This window comes from Panulirus ornatus, chromosome 48, assembly GCF_036320965.1.
Source record: "Panulirus ornatus isolate Po-2019 chromosome 48, ASM3632096v1, whole genome shotgun sequence".
Lineage (NCBI taxonomy): Eukaryota > Metazoa > Arthropoda > Malacostraca > Decapoda > Palinuridae > Panulirus > Panulirus ornatus.
The window spans coordinates 24,026,544-24,044,701 of NC_092271.1; the positions used below are offsets into that span (position 1 = coordinate 24,026,544).

General features: G+C 46.1%; 1 long non-coding RNA gene across 1 annotated transcript in view; it reads right to left on the bottom strand.

The window, feature by feature from the left end:
- Nucleotides 1–9,908: 9,908 nt before the first annotated feature.
- The window catches only part of LOC139764021 (uncharacterized), a 52,350-nt gene continuing 44,100 nt past the window's right edge, over nucleotides 9,909–18,158 (bottom strand). The window contains exon 3 of the long non-coding RNA XR_011716298.1: nucleotides 9,909–10,002. This is a non-coding gene — a long non-coding RNA (uncharacterized lncRNA). The remainder of the gene's footprint in view (nucleotides 10,003–18,158) is intronic.

An 18,158-nucleotide genomic window follows, 5' to 3' on the forward strand; every position in this document is an offset into this window, starting at 1 on the left:
GACCAGCGTTTCTTGTTATACACCACCTCAACAACAACAACAACAACAACAAGAAGATCACCATCATATACATGAGTATTAATTACGAGAATGAAAGATGAATAATCATAATCTAAACAGACCCATGTATAATCCTAAGTGTACAACACACTCTACCTGCCTAATTCACGCACTCATCCCTCTCTCTGACCTTCAAGAGATAAATTTGCTCTGTTCCCTTACGAAGATTGTGTTCACAGAAACATTATATATATATATATATATATATACATATATATAAATATATATATATATATATATATATATATATATATATATATATATATATATATATATATATATATATATATATATATATTTCTTTTTTATTTAACTTTGTCGCTGTCTCTCGCGTTAGCGAGGTAGCGCAAGGAAACAGACGAAAGAACGACCCAACCCACCCACATACACAGACACACACACATATATATATATATATATATATATATATATATATATATATATATATATATATATGAAACGAAAAGTGAAGGCAAAGGGCCTTTTCATGCCCTTCCTTCCTCAAGTGAATCAAACTATCAAACACCAGCCAAGACTCTATTCCTCCCTCCCTCTCTATTTCCTCTCTCTCTCCCATCCTCTCCCATCCCCCCCCCCTCCGGTCGTAAGAGCCGTAACCCCCACAAGAGTCGTGTGGTCGTTAACCAATTAGCATGCCTGGCGTGACAACGGATGGCGACATGTGTCCGGTTGCGCCCCTGTGGGTACACACATACGCACACATCCCCGGAACTGTCCCCTCCTTCCCCTCCCATCTCGGGACATATGCTAAGGAGGGGAGAGTGGTAGATGGTTCGGGTGGGGGGGAGGGGTGGAAATACGTCACTGGACATGGCTGCTTGATGAGACATCGGAAGGATGTGTGAGACAAGGAGGGGACACAGCAGTGAGGGTGTCTTGCACAGGACGCGGCACTGTCGCAAGACAAGGCAGGGAGGGGAGAGAATGGGGAGAGCACCGAAAGAACATGGCATTGTCGCAAGACACGTGGCTGATGAGACACAGAGGGGATGGTAAAAGATAATAGAAGGGACAGGAACAAGGGTATATGAAAGGAAGAAGACATGGAAGGTGAGGAGAGAACATGGCTCTGAAAAGCCATTAGAAGGGGGACATAACTAAGGAGACATGGAAGGGACAAAGAAGTGGAGGGAGACAGACACAGACAGACATTACGGTAAGGAAGGGACACGGAGAGGACATGACTGACGGGATGTTGGTTTATTGTCATCAGAGAATAAGGAAGGAGTATACAAGGATAAAGAAAGAGTACATAAGGATAAGAAAGGAGTTTAAGAGAAACACTGAAATAAGAATGATACAAGGCAGATGATGCACAACTTTTCTACACCCACCGGGGGTAGAGAGGTATAAAAAGGAGTTCATCGGGTTAAGGTATACAGAGGGGTAAAGTGTTAGGTTAAAAAGGAGTTCATTGGGTTAAGGTACTGAGAGGAAAGAGGTGTAGTAGAAAGTATGGAGATATGCCAGGAGGTCAATAGCTAAGTTCATACGTGTTTTCACACTGGAAGACGCTGCAACTCCATCACCAGTGAGACGGAATGGGTGAAAAAGTCTAAAAAGGCATTGGAACATCTAGATAAAAATAGGGTCCTGACCTATATGTGCTGAAGGAGGGTGCAGATACGCTTGCCAGGCCTCCTACACTATTGGCGAAGATGTAAGGTAAAGCTTAAAGTGCCAAAGAAGTGGATGATGACACATATCTTAATCTTAAGAGACCGGGAAGTTGAAACGAACCACAAGCTAGTCTCTCTCTAGCGAGTGTGGACCACAAAAGACTGGAAAAGATAATCAGAAGACAATTGGATGACAGCCTGCAGAGGAGACGTCACCCACTCGGGACACACCACGGATGAACTATGAAAAAACAACCTCGAAATGACCCAGTGGTCTGTAGCTGTTTGAATTCCTTTGTATTAATGGAGATAAGACATTACACGTGAACCACTCCCCCACCCTACCATTACACATGGACAATCATAAAACAACAGAAAAGACAACACGCAAAAGACACAGACACACACATACATACATCCCTCTACAGATGGTATGGAGGGTTGAGGGAGGGAGGTGTGTGTGTGTGTGTGTGTGTGTGTGTGTGTGTGTGTGTGTGTGTGTGTGTGTGTGTGTGACGTGTCCTGAGAGGGTAACCTGAGGACACAGTCTCTCACGCTGCCTGGCTCGATGATAGCTGGAGGGAGGGAAGGAGGCAGGAGGAGGGAACCAAAAGGAAGGAAAGGAGGGAGGGAGGGAGAGTGAACCAAGAAGGAGGCAAAGGCAGGGAACGAGAAGGAAGAAGACATGGAGGGAAGGGAACACACATGAAGGGAAACATGATGGGTGAGGGAAAACATACAATAAGGGAAGATAAAAGGACGAAAATAAAGATACAATATATTGTGAAATGGAAGAGGGAGAGAGAGGGGGCGAAGGACGGGGTAGGTAAACCTGGTCCAGGCTGGGTTGTGGAGGGGTGTAAGAAAGGGAGTGGGGGCGGAAGGGGGGGCGGTCTCCCCGGGTCTCCAGCCGTCACCCGTCAGGCCCATCAAGGGCGGCAGGGGTGTAATCCCAGGCCACCTGCTGCCTCCATCTATATTCAAATTGGCGAGAGAGTTGTAATGAGGGAGGAGAGGCGCTGGCCCCCGACCCCACCTCACCTCACCTGTGTCGGCAGGAGGCCATACCGCACAACCTGCCTCCCCATTGGTCCGTCTCTTGTTTACCGTGACGTAACGAGGGGTAAGATTAAGGCTAATTGGTTGATTCACTCTGACGTCATGCAAGGCGGCGTATAAGATGCTCCGCCCACCACAAGCGTCAGGAGTCAGCCAGCCACACAGGTCGTGACCTCTAGGGCCAGACGCGACCTGCCCAGGTTAGGGGAGGTCGCGCTTACTGCACGGAGCGTCACCCGTGTGATGAGGGTCGTCAGGAGGGGCGGGGGACGAAGCTGGCGGTGGGAGAACCTGCTGGCTCCGGGGACATGACCTGACCTGACCTGACCCACCCCCTGTACTCCGGGGAGGCCCCCAGGGACTTCTTCTCCTGACTTGACTCCCCCACCCCCCCATTGAAGGACCTGACGAGGAGTCCGGGACCCTGAAACTATGACGAAGAGGCGTTGAAACTAGGTTGTGAAGAGGCGCTGAAGCAACTTTTGACAAGCCGTGTAATAAGGAGAGACACGACGCCGAGCAGGCGTTGAAAAGGCACGGTGGCGGCGTTGAGGGGAGGAGGCTGAGACGGCGTTGAGGAGGAGGCTGAGGCAGCGTTGAGGGGAGGAGGCTGAGACGGCGTTGAGGAGGAGGCTGAGGCAGCGTTGAGGGGAGAAGGCCGAAACGGCGTTGAGGGAAGGTTGTGGCAACGTTGAGCGCAGCGTCGAGACAGCGTTGAGGGAGGCACCACGAAGGAAGAATTATTCGTAGTGACCTAAACAAACACAAGCTAGAGTCGTGGGTCATCTACATGCTCACTGGCGATGGTGGTGATGGAGCAGAGGGGAGGGAAGAAAGATAGAAGAGGGAAGGGAAGAGGGAGTAGACGTAGAGGACAGATGGAAAGGAGAGAGAGAGAGAGAGAGAGAGAGAGAGAGAGAGAGAGAGAGAGAGAGAGAGAGAGAGAGAGAGAGAGAGAGAGAGAGATTCACTCACTTGAGCCACAGTGAGGGCGAGGCTGTAAAAGCTCGATGGGTGGCACCCACATATCAGCTCCTGAAACGCCTCTTGGCTTAATTATTCCCCCGAGTGTGTGTGTGTGTGTGTGTGTGTGTGTGTGTGTGTGTGTGCTTACTACCACTACTACTACTACTACTACTACCGCTACTAACAATAAGCCAATTCATTTGATAAATTGCTGTCAAAGGCTAAAACATTTAGAAAAATCATAAACAGTCGGGTTATGGAGAGGGACTGGGGTTATCAAACAAGTCTTTTCCTAAACACAGGAGTGGCGGTGTATTGATAGCGTCCACAAGGGTTGGTAGGGGGGGGGCTGGTCTCATAGCGGCCTTTATGATCTCGGGTGGACTGGATGCGGTTGTGGTGTCGAACTGCAACATGGGGACGGGGGATCTCTGGTGGCGAGGCGGTAGCGGTGGAAGGCGCAATACTCGAACTGTTGGATGAGGTCCAGGTGAATGGTAGGAAGAGAGTAGGAGGAAGCAACGTGTTGGACGTGTTTATATTTGGTGTAAGAGGGACAGATGATGATCGTGTGTGTGTGTGTGTGTGTGTGTGTGTGTGTGTGTGTGTGTGTGTGTTTGATAGGTTAGTTTGATGGTGTAATGAATCAAGTGAAGACGTACTGTGGTCTGGGCAGGACATTACACACACACACACACTTGACCCACCTGACTGTATCGACTCATACGGATATGGGTAAGCCACATAAGTGCGACGGAAGGCTCCGTGTATCCATGATAGATACATACTGATGGAATACATGGAACGGGGTAGCTAGAGCATTGAGTGAGGTTGATGAGTAGACTTAGAGCTTGAGGACTGATGCGCTGATGCAGAGAACTAGGAGTGGTTTTTACAACCATAAGGAGGAAAGTCTGACTACAGGCGAAGTACCTGACAACTGTCACGGCGAATTAAGTAAAAAAGAAACAAGATGACAAACTCCCACTAACACACACAACAGGATGCGAACTCTGGATATCAAGTTGTGGGCCTCTCTCTCTCTCTCTCTCTCTCTCTCTCTCTCTCTCTCTCTCTCTCTCTCTCTCTCTCCGCCTCACATGTGGTCTGCTGTGGGAGCGTATCCGTGGCGGGCTGGCGCTGTGTGTGTGTGTATGCGTGTGTGTGAGTGTGACGCCCGCACGTCTGTTGGTCTCCTGTGAGGGCCGTCCTGAAGCTCTGTGACGTCACTGCCTTGCCTTGTGGCAGACAGGGGTGCAAATCCGGATCTATACCTCCCCCCCCCCCCCACACACACTCAGTGCTTGAAGACACCACCCTCCCCCAACCCCACACTCACAACTCCTCCTCGTCACACTCCTCATCAATTTGCTTCTTTCTATTTCTCTGATGGGTTTGTGTCGTCTTGACCTTCCCGTCCTGTGTCCAGTGCTGGTTCTCCTCTTACCTTGTCTTCTGCTGCGTCTCCTCCTGCTTCCTCTGTAGCTCTTCCCCTCACCCAACCTCACGCGGGAGTACCCCATCCTTCCACTTCCTCCCCTCTGTCCCAGGGGGTGTTTCCCCCTTTGCCCCAGGTGGTATCGTCTCCTACTGCCCCAGGAGGTGTGTCCTCCCCCCTTGCCTAAGGAGGTGTCGTCTCCTAGTGCCCCCGCTGGTTTTCCTTCCTTTCCCCCTTGCCCCAGGTGGTGTCCCCCCTTGCCCCAGGTGGTGTTCCTTCCCCTCCCCCCTGCCCCAGGTGGTGGTGTCCCCACACCCCCGCCCCTGATGGTGCAGGAGTATCCGGCTGACTTAACGTTATGGCGGACGTTAATGCAAGCTCTTACCGCGCCGATAACACTATCACGCCCCCTCACTCCCTCCCCACCACCCACTCCCTTCCTTAAGGGGTGAGGGGTTCCCTCCAAATAACCCTTCCCCCCCTCCCTTCCCCATCACCCCTCCATCGTACCTTCTTCCCCCTCCCCCCCCCCGCCATCTGTATTTCTTTCATAGTAAGAGCCACACACGACTGATTCACTAACTTCACTTCATTCACTCCTTCCCTCACCCATTCACTCCTCCCAACCTCCATTTCACTCCTTCATCCATCAGCATACGTAATCTCAGGCTACATGTAGACTTAAGTGTTATCAATTATTAATGATCTCGGTGATTATATTTAAAGTATAGCTAAAAAAAATAACTGAATGATATAAAATCATCTCACTGAATATAGCTAAGTATTGATAGACATTGTAAATAAAGTATACATAGACAAACAAATACGTAAATGAGAGAGAGAGAGAGAGAGAGAGAGAGAGAGAGAGAGAGAGAGAGAGAGAGAGAGAGAGAGAGAGAGAGAGAGAGAGAGAGAGAGAGAGAGTGCTAATGAGGGTGAGGAAGAGGAAGACGAATAAAGATGAGAAGCAAGGGAGAGGAAAATATGTTGTGGGATAAGAAGCTGGGGAAGACATAAGATAACAAGATGAGGAAGACAAGACGTAGGATAACAAGGGGGGGGGGAGACAAATCGTAGGACCATAATATGAGGAAGACAAATCGTAGGACCATAATATGAGGAAGACAAGACGTATGATCATAATATGAGGAAGATAAGAAGTAGGATCATAATATGAGGAAGACAAATCGTAGGACCATAATATGAGGAAGACAAGACGTAGGACCATAATATGAGGAAGACAAGACGTAGGACTATAATATGAGGAAGCATTAAGTGGAGGCAGAAGTGAGGCATGCCCGATGCCATGTCCGCCTCCCACACTGTACAGATGCATGAACAGTCACGCCTCGTGTGTGTGTGTGTGTGTGTGTGTGTGTGTGTGTGTAACCACCTCTCCCTCTATATGGGATGGATGCTTTACAGTCGTGGACCGATCCTGCCTTCCACTCCCCTCATCCACCCATCATCCACACATCCAGAGATGTGAGCATGTGGTGGGTATGTAACCAGTGCTTCACCTCGGTTCGTTCCATCGGTCCAAAATGTGAAGAAGTGGAACAATATCCTCGGCTGCTCCTTCTTCACCCTTTCCTTGGCTCAGCCCTTTGCTATGTCCTCCGGCCTGTAGTCACCACATTCCTTGTTTTCTGATTCTAAGAACTGGTCCATGTCATCGCCGTAACCCCTCTGGAATTCAATTCAAAGTGTGTGTGTGTGTGTGTGTGTGTGTGTGTGTGTGTGTGTGTGTGTGGGTCGTGGTGCAGCAACCTCCCCCAACCCCCACTTTCTTTCCTATATTTGTGAGCCTTGGTTGCATTCCTTATCTCATGATTCATCCTTCTCAAGTCAAGCACCGCACTTGTCGCACTGTCTCCCTCCCTCCCGTGTCGCGGGCATGGCCACGAGAACCCTCCATCCCTCACAGGTCTCTCTGTCTCTTGACATGGGGGAGGTCCATGGTGGTGGTGGTGGTGGGGCATTCTCTACTCTCCCATCAATACGCATATCACACTCGAATCTCTCTCCAATAAGCCACAGTGTACCCCTGTGCACGAAAGGACGACCCCCCCACCCACCTTCGAGTACACGTTGGTCAAAGGTCATGTCAAAGACCAGGTCATCATGGTACCTAAAGGGGTCGTACAGTCGTACGTTAAGATATCAGATAACAAGAAATAAATCGCGTCCTTTCACGAGAAATGCAAGGATGGAGCACCTACCCCACCCCACCTCCCTCATCCAGCGAATATGGGGACCCCCACTTCACCTACTCCCTCATAAGGTGTGTGTGTGTGTGTGTGTGTGTGTGTGTGTGTGTGTGTGTGTGTGTGTGTGTGTGTGTGTGTGTGTGTGCGTGCACGTGCAGGTGGAGGGGGCGAGTGTGTGTATGATGATAAGGTGGATAAACCCGGCAAATTCTATCAGAAATCATAACACGTCGATAATGAAGACAATAGGACGAAACATTGCAATGAAATATAGAGAGGCGACTTAAAAGACTGTTTCGTAAATACGTACAATTACTGAAATACTGTATGTAAGAGGCAATACTTCTGAGAGTAGGCCTGTGGCGGTGCGTGCGCGTAGCGCTCACCGCGGATCGACAGATAGATATAGACAGATAGACAGATAGAGAGAGAGAGAGAGAGAGAGAGAGAGAGAGAGAGAGAGAGAGAGAGAGAGAGAGAGAGAGAGAGAGAGTGCTGTAACTACCACATGGACAGGTCACCAAAGCTCCAAAGAATTATCATATTTCTGCAAATCTAAAAGAAAAAAAAACGAACTTACATGACTAACCAGTGGACCATATATATATATATATATATATATATATATATATATATATATATATATATATATATATATATATATATATATGCGCCCGCGTCCCCCCTGCTGTAGTTTATGTACCATAGCCCTAGGGTTATTACCGAGGCGGCGGCTCTGGGACAACCCTCCCTTGAGCCTATCATGAACACCGCCTCTAAGGAAAACATTAGAGCCATCTTTTGGGCCGGGAAACAAGCCGGCCATTGACGGTTACCGGTCGGCTGGCCGGCCAGGCTCAGAGGGGGACATCCCCTGACCCTCCTACCCCTCTGAGGCCAACCAGCCAGCCAGGGCTGCCACCACTCTCGGCCCGACCCCCTCCACCAAGGCTGCCAACCACTTAGCCTAATGCTCTCCTAATCTCCTTTGTTTGTTTTATCGCCCTATCATGATACCCAAGCCTGCTTATATGGAGCGGAAGCAGTTATCTCCCCTGAGCTGCTCCTACGATCGACGACGGAAAAATCATGTAATGATATGATTTCTATTTCCCTTTTGAACGAAGATTTTTTTCTGGGTTTTATGTAAAAAAGAAAAAAAAAGACGAAAGATTAAAATACTATGGAACACTGAAGAGATTCAATGGACACGTAGTCATACTAACTTTCTATATACGTAATGAATAGATGCATATAATCATGAGTGGATCTGCTGCCCATCTTACCTCATGAACATCACTAATCTCATACAAGATACTGCACTCACAACAGGCACTGGCCTCACGACAGACTCCTGGCTCACAACAGGTACCGTTGTCAAGAAACACTACTCACAACAGACACTAGACTCACAACAAGCACTACTCACAAGAGACACTGGACTTAAGACACAAACTCTTTTATCAACTCCGCTCACAACAGACACTAGGCGACTCACAACTAGCACGACTCACAAGAGACACTGGACTTACAACAGAAACTGTGTTCAAGAGAGACTCAACTCACAACACACACTGGGCTCACAAGACAGCGGACTCACTAGACACAGAACCAAGTATTAACGATGGAGGACAATCAGTTAATCACTAGACAGTGACTATTGGTCCAGTAAATCACCTCTCAACGACCAATTAGTGACTCAGGCCTCGTTTCTTCGACGGCTAGCGTTGCTAAGGACTGCTGGTACCCTGTTGGTAACGCTGGCTGTGCACCACCACCCCCAGCGTGACCCCTGACCTAGCCTCGCCAGTGACAGGACAACAATTTTTCTGGCGTCAAGTTACTGCTTAGGGTGAAGGGTGAAGGAGGGGTGTGTAGGTGTACAAGGAGGGGGGGGGGGTGTGTTGACGGTGTAAGGAATGAAGTGGTGTAGAGAGATGGAGAATATAGAGGGAGGGAGGGCAGAGGGCAGGCTGTAGAGGTGTAGATGGAAGGGCTTCCAGGAGAGAGGGATAAGAGTACAGAGGATCAGGGACCAAATGTAGATGACCCATCTATATACACTGGATATATATCTGGACCATCACCGTAGCCTTCCCACAAGGAGGGAGTGAATGATGGAGGGATTAGTTTCCTGCAGAATGTTGCAACAGTATATATATATATATATATATATATATATATATATATATATATATATATATATATATATATATATATATATATGAGGGAGCGGGGGCTGGAAATCCTCCACTCTCGCTTCTAATTTTCCAAAAGAAGGAACAGAGAAGGGGGTGTCAAGTGAGGATATTCCCTCAAAGGCTCAATCTTGTGTTCTTAACGCTACCTCGCTAACGCAGGAAATGGCGAATAGTATGAAAAAAAAAATACATATATATTGCCAAATAGTATGAAAAAGGGGATATATATATATATATATATATATATATATATATATATATATATATATATATATATATATATATGACAATTCTCAATAAATTACATAAAAAGAATAATGGTAAACCCACTCACCTTTCCTTTATAATAAATAATAATTTCCCTTATGGTTTACGAGATTTCGTGCACACGGGGAGTCTATTCGCTGTTTACTCCCGCTGGTCAGATCCTGAAATACGAAATAAAGAAGTTGTGATGTAGACATCAATAATGATAATACACGTGCCTCACTCTCGTGTGGTTATAAAGGTTACCTTGCTCCACAGGGTGAACAGTGTGGGACGTGACGACTCGTGTGTTGTGAAATAATGAGGCAGTTAACACTAGCAACGAGTAGTTATGAGGGATATACCAGATCCATCATATAATCATGAGGGGAATTACATAAATTCATAAGTTTTATCATTTAATCATGAGGGGACTTATATACAAGTTTCACTAGAACAGTTTTATATACAAGTTTCACTAGAACAGTTATGAGGAGACTGTTATACAAGTATCATGAGAACAGTTATGAGGGGGATATACCAGTTATGCGATTCTATGAGGAAAATTAAAGGAAAGTGTGAGGAAGAGGTTGCTTCGGCTCTAGGCCTATCGAACTGCCGAGGGGTCATGATGGAACGTCTATGCCAAAATCTTTGCCCCTATCTCTCTTTGGGCTGTTAATCATTCTTGAACCATACACATGGGGGTCCATGAGGCGTGAGGGGGGTGTGGAGAACTGAATGGCATGCCATTCACTACGGTGTAAAATCACACAAATTGGATTTGGATTTATACAATATATATATATATATATATATATATATATATATATATATATATATATATATATATATATATATATATATATATAATATACATCATGTGATCTAATTCCTCCCCACATATATTCCATCAACTGTGGTAGTTTTGAGGATACTGGTAGAAAAAATAAAAATATATTTGCAAATGTAAGTCGTTTCAATTTTTCCTTGACACGAAAATAAAAAAAAAAAATACAATCAGAACTCATGGCAGACTTTGGCAACAATGACCACGGCAACAACACCGTTTTCTAAATGTCATAAGAAATCGACTAAAATAATTAAAACAAATGGAGAATTTTCAGAAATATAATAGCCTCTTATCACTGAACAAGGAAATTGCATCATATTGCCACAAAATAATCACAAAATAAAATCTCGAATGATTGTGGTTATAGATTTTGCTCCATTTATCATTTTCTATTATATATATATATATATATATATATATATATATATATATATATATATATATATATATATATATATATATATATATATATATATATTCGCCATTTCTCGCGTTAGCCAGGTAGCGTTAGGAACAGAGGAGTGAGCCTTAGAGGGCATATCCTCACTTAGTCCCCTTCATTTAGAACAATTATTCATTAAAGAGATCAAACTCAGAACAAAATGTCCACAAAAAAATATAGCCCTACCAGCCTGAAAACATCGCAACTCTTTGCTTACATTAGACTAAACTCACCAGTTAGGTTAGGTTAGGTTAGGTTCGCCAGTTAGGTTAGGTTAGGTTCACCAGTTAGGTTTTAGGTAAGGTTGGGTTCAGTGCTGGGAGATAATAAATGGCCTTTGGCGGACATCATCCACCTCAGGCGACCTCCTTTGGCTACAGGAGCTCATGGGAGTCAAGTGTCCCTCCTATTATCAACGAAACACGACCCAACGTCAACCTTGTCAGTTGATTTAAGCTAACTGTTGCCCCAACTTGCGAGTGGCCGGATGATTCCTAATAGGTGTATGTATTTCAACCATGACCTTCTACTATAGATACTTGACCGAAAAACAGAAGTCTTTTTTCTTTTATTTTTGTGTGTGTGATAACTTTGAACTCAACCATCTCATGAAAGGTATAGAATTCCAATCAGATACGCATCGGTAGAGAGATAACGATGGAAAACAGAGGGAATCAATGCAGATTAGATACACGTATATAGAGAGAGAGTGTTCCTTTGGGCAGACAGTCATGGACTTGAGATACACTTGTTTTTGGCAGCAACCAAATCAACCCTGGACACCCGAGTGAAGTGCTTATAAGAGAGCCACTCAGAGCGTAGCCCCATAAACAATAACAATGATCTAATCCGCCCGAGTCAATTAAAAATGACAATAATATATAATTCAAAGGAATAAGATTCAAAGCAGTTATGATCGACGGTCCTTCTTACAGTTTATAATTAATTCTATTTTTGGCATCGTGTCCGTAACATTATGAAACTGCTGTTTCTTTTGTACTTCAGTAAATCAACGTAATCACAAAGGATAATCAACATTAATTAAATATTCATTCTAAAGAAACTATATAAACGTTACTTATCTTTATGTGTTCATTATAATCATCTCGACCTCAATCATAATATTCTTTTTTTTTTTAAATAATTATAAACTCGTGACAATGATAAGCTGAATTATTCACATCATTATCATTTATTCCAGGAAATTCAATTCTATTAATGGTATATATAAATAAATATAGAATAATACCCAAGATACGATTAATCATATATTCATCAGCCATGACAACAACACAAGGGCATTACTCAGTAATCTCTCTCTCTCTCTCTCTCTCTCTCTCTCTCTCTCTCTCTCTCTCTCTCTCTCTCTCTCTCTCTCTCTTTCTCTCTCTCTCTCTCTCGCTCTCTCTGAGAAGATCCAGTCATCATCAACCATTAAATATATCAAACACACAATAACCAAATTATCGCCGCTCACTTCCCTTTGATCAGGTCCTTCCAACAATTATCATTATTATTATCATTCACGTCCGACCTTCTCATGCTCCCACGTCAGCTGATGATCTATAATCTATCATCATGGGCGACAGCATGATCGGTCTGCATGATAGATTATAGTTCTATAATATGGGTCTTGGGTGGCAGGGTGAGGGAGAGGGGGGACGTGGAGCCTATAACTCTATAATGTCACGTTAGGTTCCCGCTAACTCACACCTTCGGATTATATCATCGAGGGGGAAAAGAACACTATTGCTTGCTATAATTCATTGTGGGGGGAGGGGGTGTGTGATTTTGACCCCCCCCCCCCACTGCTGTATACACAGTGGGGCGCGCATAATGTTTATTGAGGTGTGGGTGGGGAGGGGGAAGTGTGTGTGTGTGTGTGTGTGTGTGTGTGGGTGGGTGGAGGGAGTTCAGAACGGCCAACACACACACACACACACACACACACACACACACACACACACACACACACACACACGCCAGCTGTGTCTAATATAATCAGATTATTCTCTATAATTCTCACAGACGGACGATAATTTCCCGCCATCAAGGTATAATTCAGTTATCTCGTTATGACTTGGTTCTCCCCTTCCTCACTCACTTCCCCTTCCATTGTCCTCTTGAGGTGCATTCGTGTCCCTTATGGTGGAGTTAATGGAGGTTAATAGGGGAGATAACAAGTAAAGGAAGGGGAGTTCATTGATGGGGATGGAATGGGAAGGGGCTAATGGGGAGATTATCATAAGAAAGATAATAAGAAAAGGGAGGGGAGTACGTGGATGGGAACGGAATGGGTGGTTAATGGGGAGATTATTATAATAGGAAAGATAATAGGTAAAGGAAGGGGGAGTGCGTTGATGGGGACGGAACGGGGGTTAATGGGTAAGATTATCATTATCTTACCCACTGACACCCCCCCCCATTCCTTTCCCATCAACATCCTCCCCTCTCTTTACCTATTACCTTCCCATCCACCTCTACCCTACCAATCCACCTCCACCCCGCAGCCTCCCTCCACCCTGGGAGTCCGCCTCGGGGGAAAGTCCCCCCTCCTCCCCCACCCCCCCTTCGTAGGGGGTGGGGGTGTGTGTGGGGGGAGGACGTTGGCGGCTCTTCTGATGGACACCCACGGCGTGTACAACCCCCCCCCCCCCTTCCCCCCACCCTCCCACCTAGGACTGGTCATGATGGCCGGCCAAAACTTTACCTGACAAATTGCCGCATTTATTTTCTTTTTACAGGACTCAACGAGAGAGTGTTTATTTTGACCACACTCGTCGCCGGGGCTTCGTAATGGGGTGTAATTTCGGCCGATGTTCATCTTTTCCTGTAATCATTGTGGATTCAAGTCCGCGCTATATTAGAAAAAAAAAAGAGAAGAAGAAAAAAAGAGCCAATCAAGAAGCGCAAATTTACTGTCAATTTTCGCCCGCGGACCAATGGGAGCGCGTCACGGCAGCGTCCATTATCACGCCGCCACCAATCACAGGGCGCGGATGACTGCTCACCGTCACGCTACGTATTGTTCTGTATTTCCCTAATCCTCTGCTTTACAGTCGCCCTTCCATTCTTCTCGGGACATATGACCATTTCTCTTGCATTACTGTACTCACCATTTCCCTCTTATTTCCAGCTCATCATTCGTAACATTCTTCGCATCTTCCTTATTCTTTCTCTCTCTTATCTTTCGCTATCTTGTATTATTTACCTCATTCTCTCACACAGGAAATGAAAGCTAAAATGTCCTTACTCTTATCTAACCTTTACACATATTGCCATGTTCTGACACAGAAGAGGTAACGCACCTAAACTTAGTTTACCTTTAAAATGGATAGACATTACTCATTGTATCCATATGATTCATAAGTGGGGGAAAAAAACCACATGACATATCTATTAAGCAGGACAGATGTGCAGTGGACAACACCGCCAGCGTAATAATTATGCGGCATAAACCACAGGGTAGTTGCTGGTCCGCCATTAATTTTAGGCTTGTATCCCCTCCCCGTCCAGCCGCCGTGTTCACCAAGGGCCTCTCCCGGGTTCCTTAGGAATACATTTGCTAATTAGCCACCCTCCTCCTCTTCTCTCCGGCAATAAAATGTAAATGTAATGGGTTCTAAAAAGCTACATTTGGGCCCGCGTCGTCCATCTCTCAAAGGTTTTAATGGGCGATTTCATGCAGTGTGACAGGGGGCCTTCAAAAGGTCTTCCCGCGTAAATTCCGACAAAACGCGAGGGAAAATATGGCGGGCAGAGTCACCTCGCCGCAACCCCCTCGTTAACTCCGTGTCGCGCAAACCATATCATCACCCCCCCCCCCCCCCCCGCACATAATCGCCCGCTCCCCCCACTTCCTGACCACAGGATCAACATTATCGTTCAGGGAGACGATGATTCACTGTTTACCTTTCGGATGATTATCCATTATAGCGTGACGGCGCCAATTGCAGGCCCGGGATCAACTTGCCGCGCGTGGGCGGGGCGGTTGCGGTCCGGTAACATGACCCGGCTCTATTGCAACTATATAATAATCCTCTTGGCCACGGCGCTCCACGATCTTCTCTCATTCCTCGTGGTTTTCTGCACTATAATCTCTGTTTTTCTTTTAATAATTTAGTACACGGGACGTGCAAAGGAAACGGCTAATATAATTTTTTTCCCTCTCATCAAATTCTTATTGGTAAACTTAATCTAAAAATTCGTTCCGTGGAAGAAAAGAAAATACGGCTTAAACTTTTTTTCTTCTAATTAAAGGAAATTAATATAATCAAACACAGGAAACCAAACAGCTAAATATCGGTGGGGAAGAGATGAACTTTATATCTGATAATGGTAGGGTTCCAATAATAATAATCATGACCCTGAAGGAAAGGATTTCAGAGATGTTTAAGTAAAGGATCAACATGAACTTCTAATAAATGTTAGAATAATCTTACGACGAAGAAAACGTGTACAGATATTTGTCTCAATACAATGATATGACCTTGAATTATACTGAAATGTCGGCGCAATGATATCAAAGATTCTCGATGCAGTTTAAATCCGAACCGTTACATCAATGAGCGCTATTTTTATTTATCTTATTTACTTTTTTATTCTTTATCTTTTTTATTCTTATTTTTTGCCCCCGATGGCATGGCGGACCAACGCTTGCAGAACCTTACCTGAAACTCTTCTATCTCTGTCTCACTGGTACTATTATTTCCATCTCTGACTACCTCCGTTACTATTATTTCCATCTCTGATGACTACCTCACTGTTACTATTATTTCCATCTCTGATGACTACATCACTCTTACGGGTGTGATCAGATCCAACAGCATCGCATGAAACAATGATGGGGTTGGTTGGTTGGTTCCACTTCATATCACATACGTAACAGAAGCAGAATATATCAAGAAGTTGACAACCGCCCCAGCGAGAATGAAAGGTTGCCTTGGGGAAAAATATGTCTGTCGGAAAAAAACAAAAAAACTGTAAGAATGAGTTGAGTGCGTGACTGGAGCCTTTGTTATTGAAGGAGAGAAAACCAAGGTTGCCCTTGCAAGAATGAGGGTCGTCATGGCAGGAGTGAAGGCTGACTGTACTAACCCAGACTGGAGGAGAGATGGGGAGAATATATGACAAACGTGGTGGATACAGTTGTGTCTGACGAAGGAGGAGGAGGAGGAAGAGCAGGAGGAGAAAAGAGGAGGAGTAGGAGGAGAAAAGAGAAGAAGGAGGAGGAGGAAGAAGAAGAGGGAAGTAGTTCACTTTACGATATCAGAGCAACATCAGTTTGGATAGGTTAAATTGAGGATGGTTTCGGTCGGGCTATTGGGTTAACTAGGTTATATTGGGCTCTCAGTTTAGCTAGGTTACTCTAGGCTCTTAGGCTAGATAGGTTATAATAGGCTATTGAGTTAGCTGGGTTTACATATGATAGGCTATTACGTTACCTAGGATGTTGGGTTAAGCTCGCGTGTACTATAAATGTTGGAAACTTGAAGGTTAATTCGTCTGTTTCTTTCCTTCCACATCCAGGCTGGGAGAACTCTTACCTTCATGTGTCATGACCTAATGGTACTGTTTGTCCACCTGTTAAACAGGCAGGTCTGTTGTCACCTGAACAACGGCAGGCAGCGTTAGTTTTTTCCTTTCCATCAGGACCGACTCTGATGCGGACAACAGTACCCGCGCCAGGTGCTTAAACATTACCACTACTACTACTACTACTACTACACTACTACTACTACTCTTACCTACAACAACAACAACAGCTATTACTACCCCCGAGTCCCGGTTAACCGGACGAGACAGACAGATACCACCTCTGCTGGTGGTCTGCCCCTGCATCCCCTCCCCTCGGCCACCCCCCTCCTCCAGATCCATCCCCCAACCTCCCCCCTAAACGACCTAACCACCTCCCGTCCTCCGGCTAACGCGCCAACCACCACCCCCGGGGGCGATAAACTAGGCAGTTACGGACGCCCGCAGCCGACACGTCTTCCCCAGGTTGGCCCCCCCTCACCACTCCCCTCCCTCCCCCAGCCTGAGCGTCCCCCCCCCCATCCATCCCCTAGCCTCAGGTGGATGATGAAAAAAGAAATACAAACGGGAGCCGCCAAACACTGGGAAATTACACAGCGGCGGAGGGTTATGAGTGGCGGGCCTGTGGCACCCCGGGCCCCGACATGGGGGGAGACACACTCACGCCATTAGACGGTTTAGACAAGGGGACGTAGACAGAGAGACACCCCAATCAGACAGTTTATACAGGGGGGGGGGCGCATACAGAAAGACACCCCATTCGACGGCTTAGACAGGGAGCGTAGACTGACAGACACTCATTCCACAGTTTAGATAGTGTGATCGTAGACAGATACACACCCCCACTTGACAGGTTAGACAGGGGGGCGTGGACTGACAGACACCTCTCATTCCACAGTTCAGACAGGGGGACATGGGTATACAGATGCAACACTAGATGTTCAGACCAAGGAGGGAACTTGATCATCCCTCAATCTTGATCCTCCAGACGATGGAATCCGACTCCACAAACCCTTACACTTGTTACCAGATCTTCCTGGTCGCCTTGGAACTCTCTTATCCCACGATCTCAACACCGACCTCCAGACACTGGAACCTGACTGTGCGACCTCGTACACTTGTTACTCAAGTCCTTCGCATCTCACAAACGTTGGTGCTGTATCAGCATGTTTCTGATGAGTCTCTTCGGCTTTGGCTTCAGTGTCTGGAAACCTGGACAGTGGACACAACCCTCCTCATACCACAAGACTGGCATCACAGGCCCCAGCTGCAGGAGTACCATGGATAACCAAAGGGACTGATTCCAGCAGGGCTCGAAATCTCATTGGCTGATTATACACAGTTCTACAGAATGAGGACAACACCACCATACCCAAGGGTCGTACCATCGTGTTAAAGAGTTGTGCCGTCGCGTTCAAGGGTCGTACAGTCGTGTTCAGGGGTCGTATCGTCGTGTTTAACGGTCGTATCGTCGTGTTAAAGCATCGTACTGTCGTGCTGAGGGACCT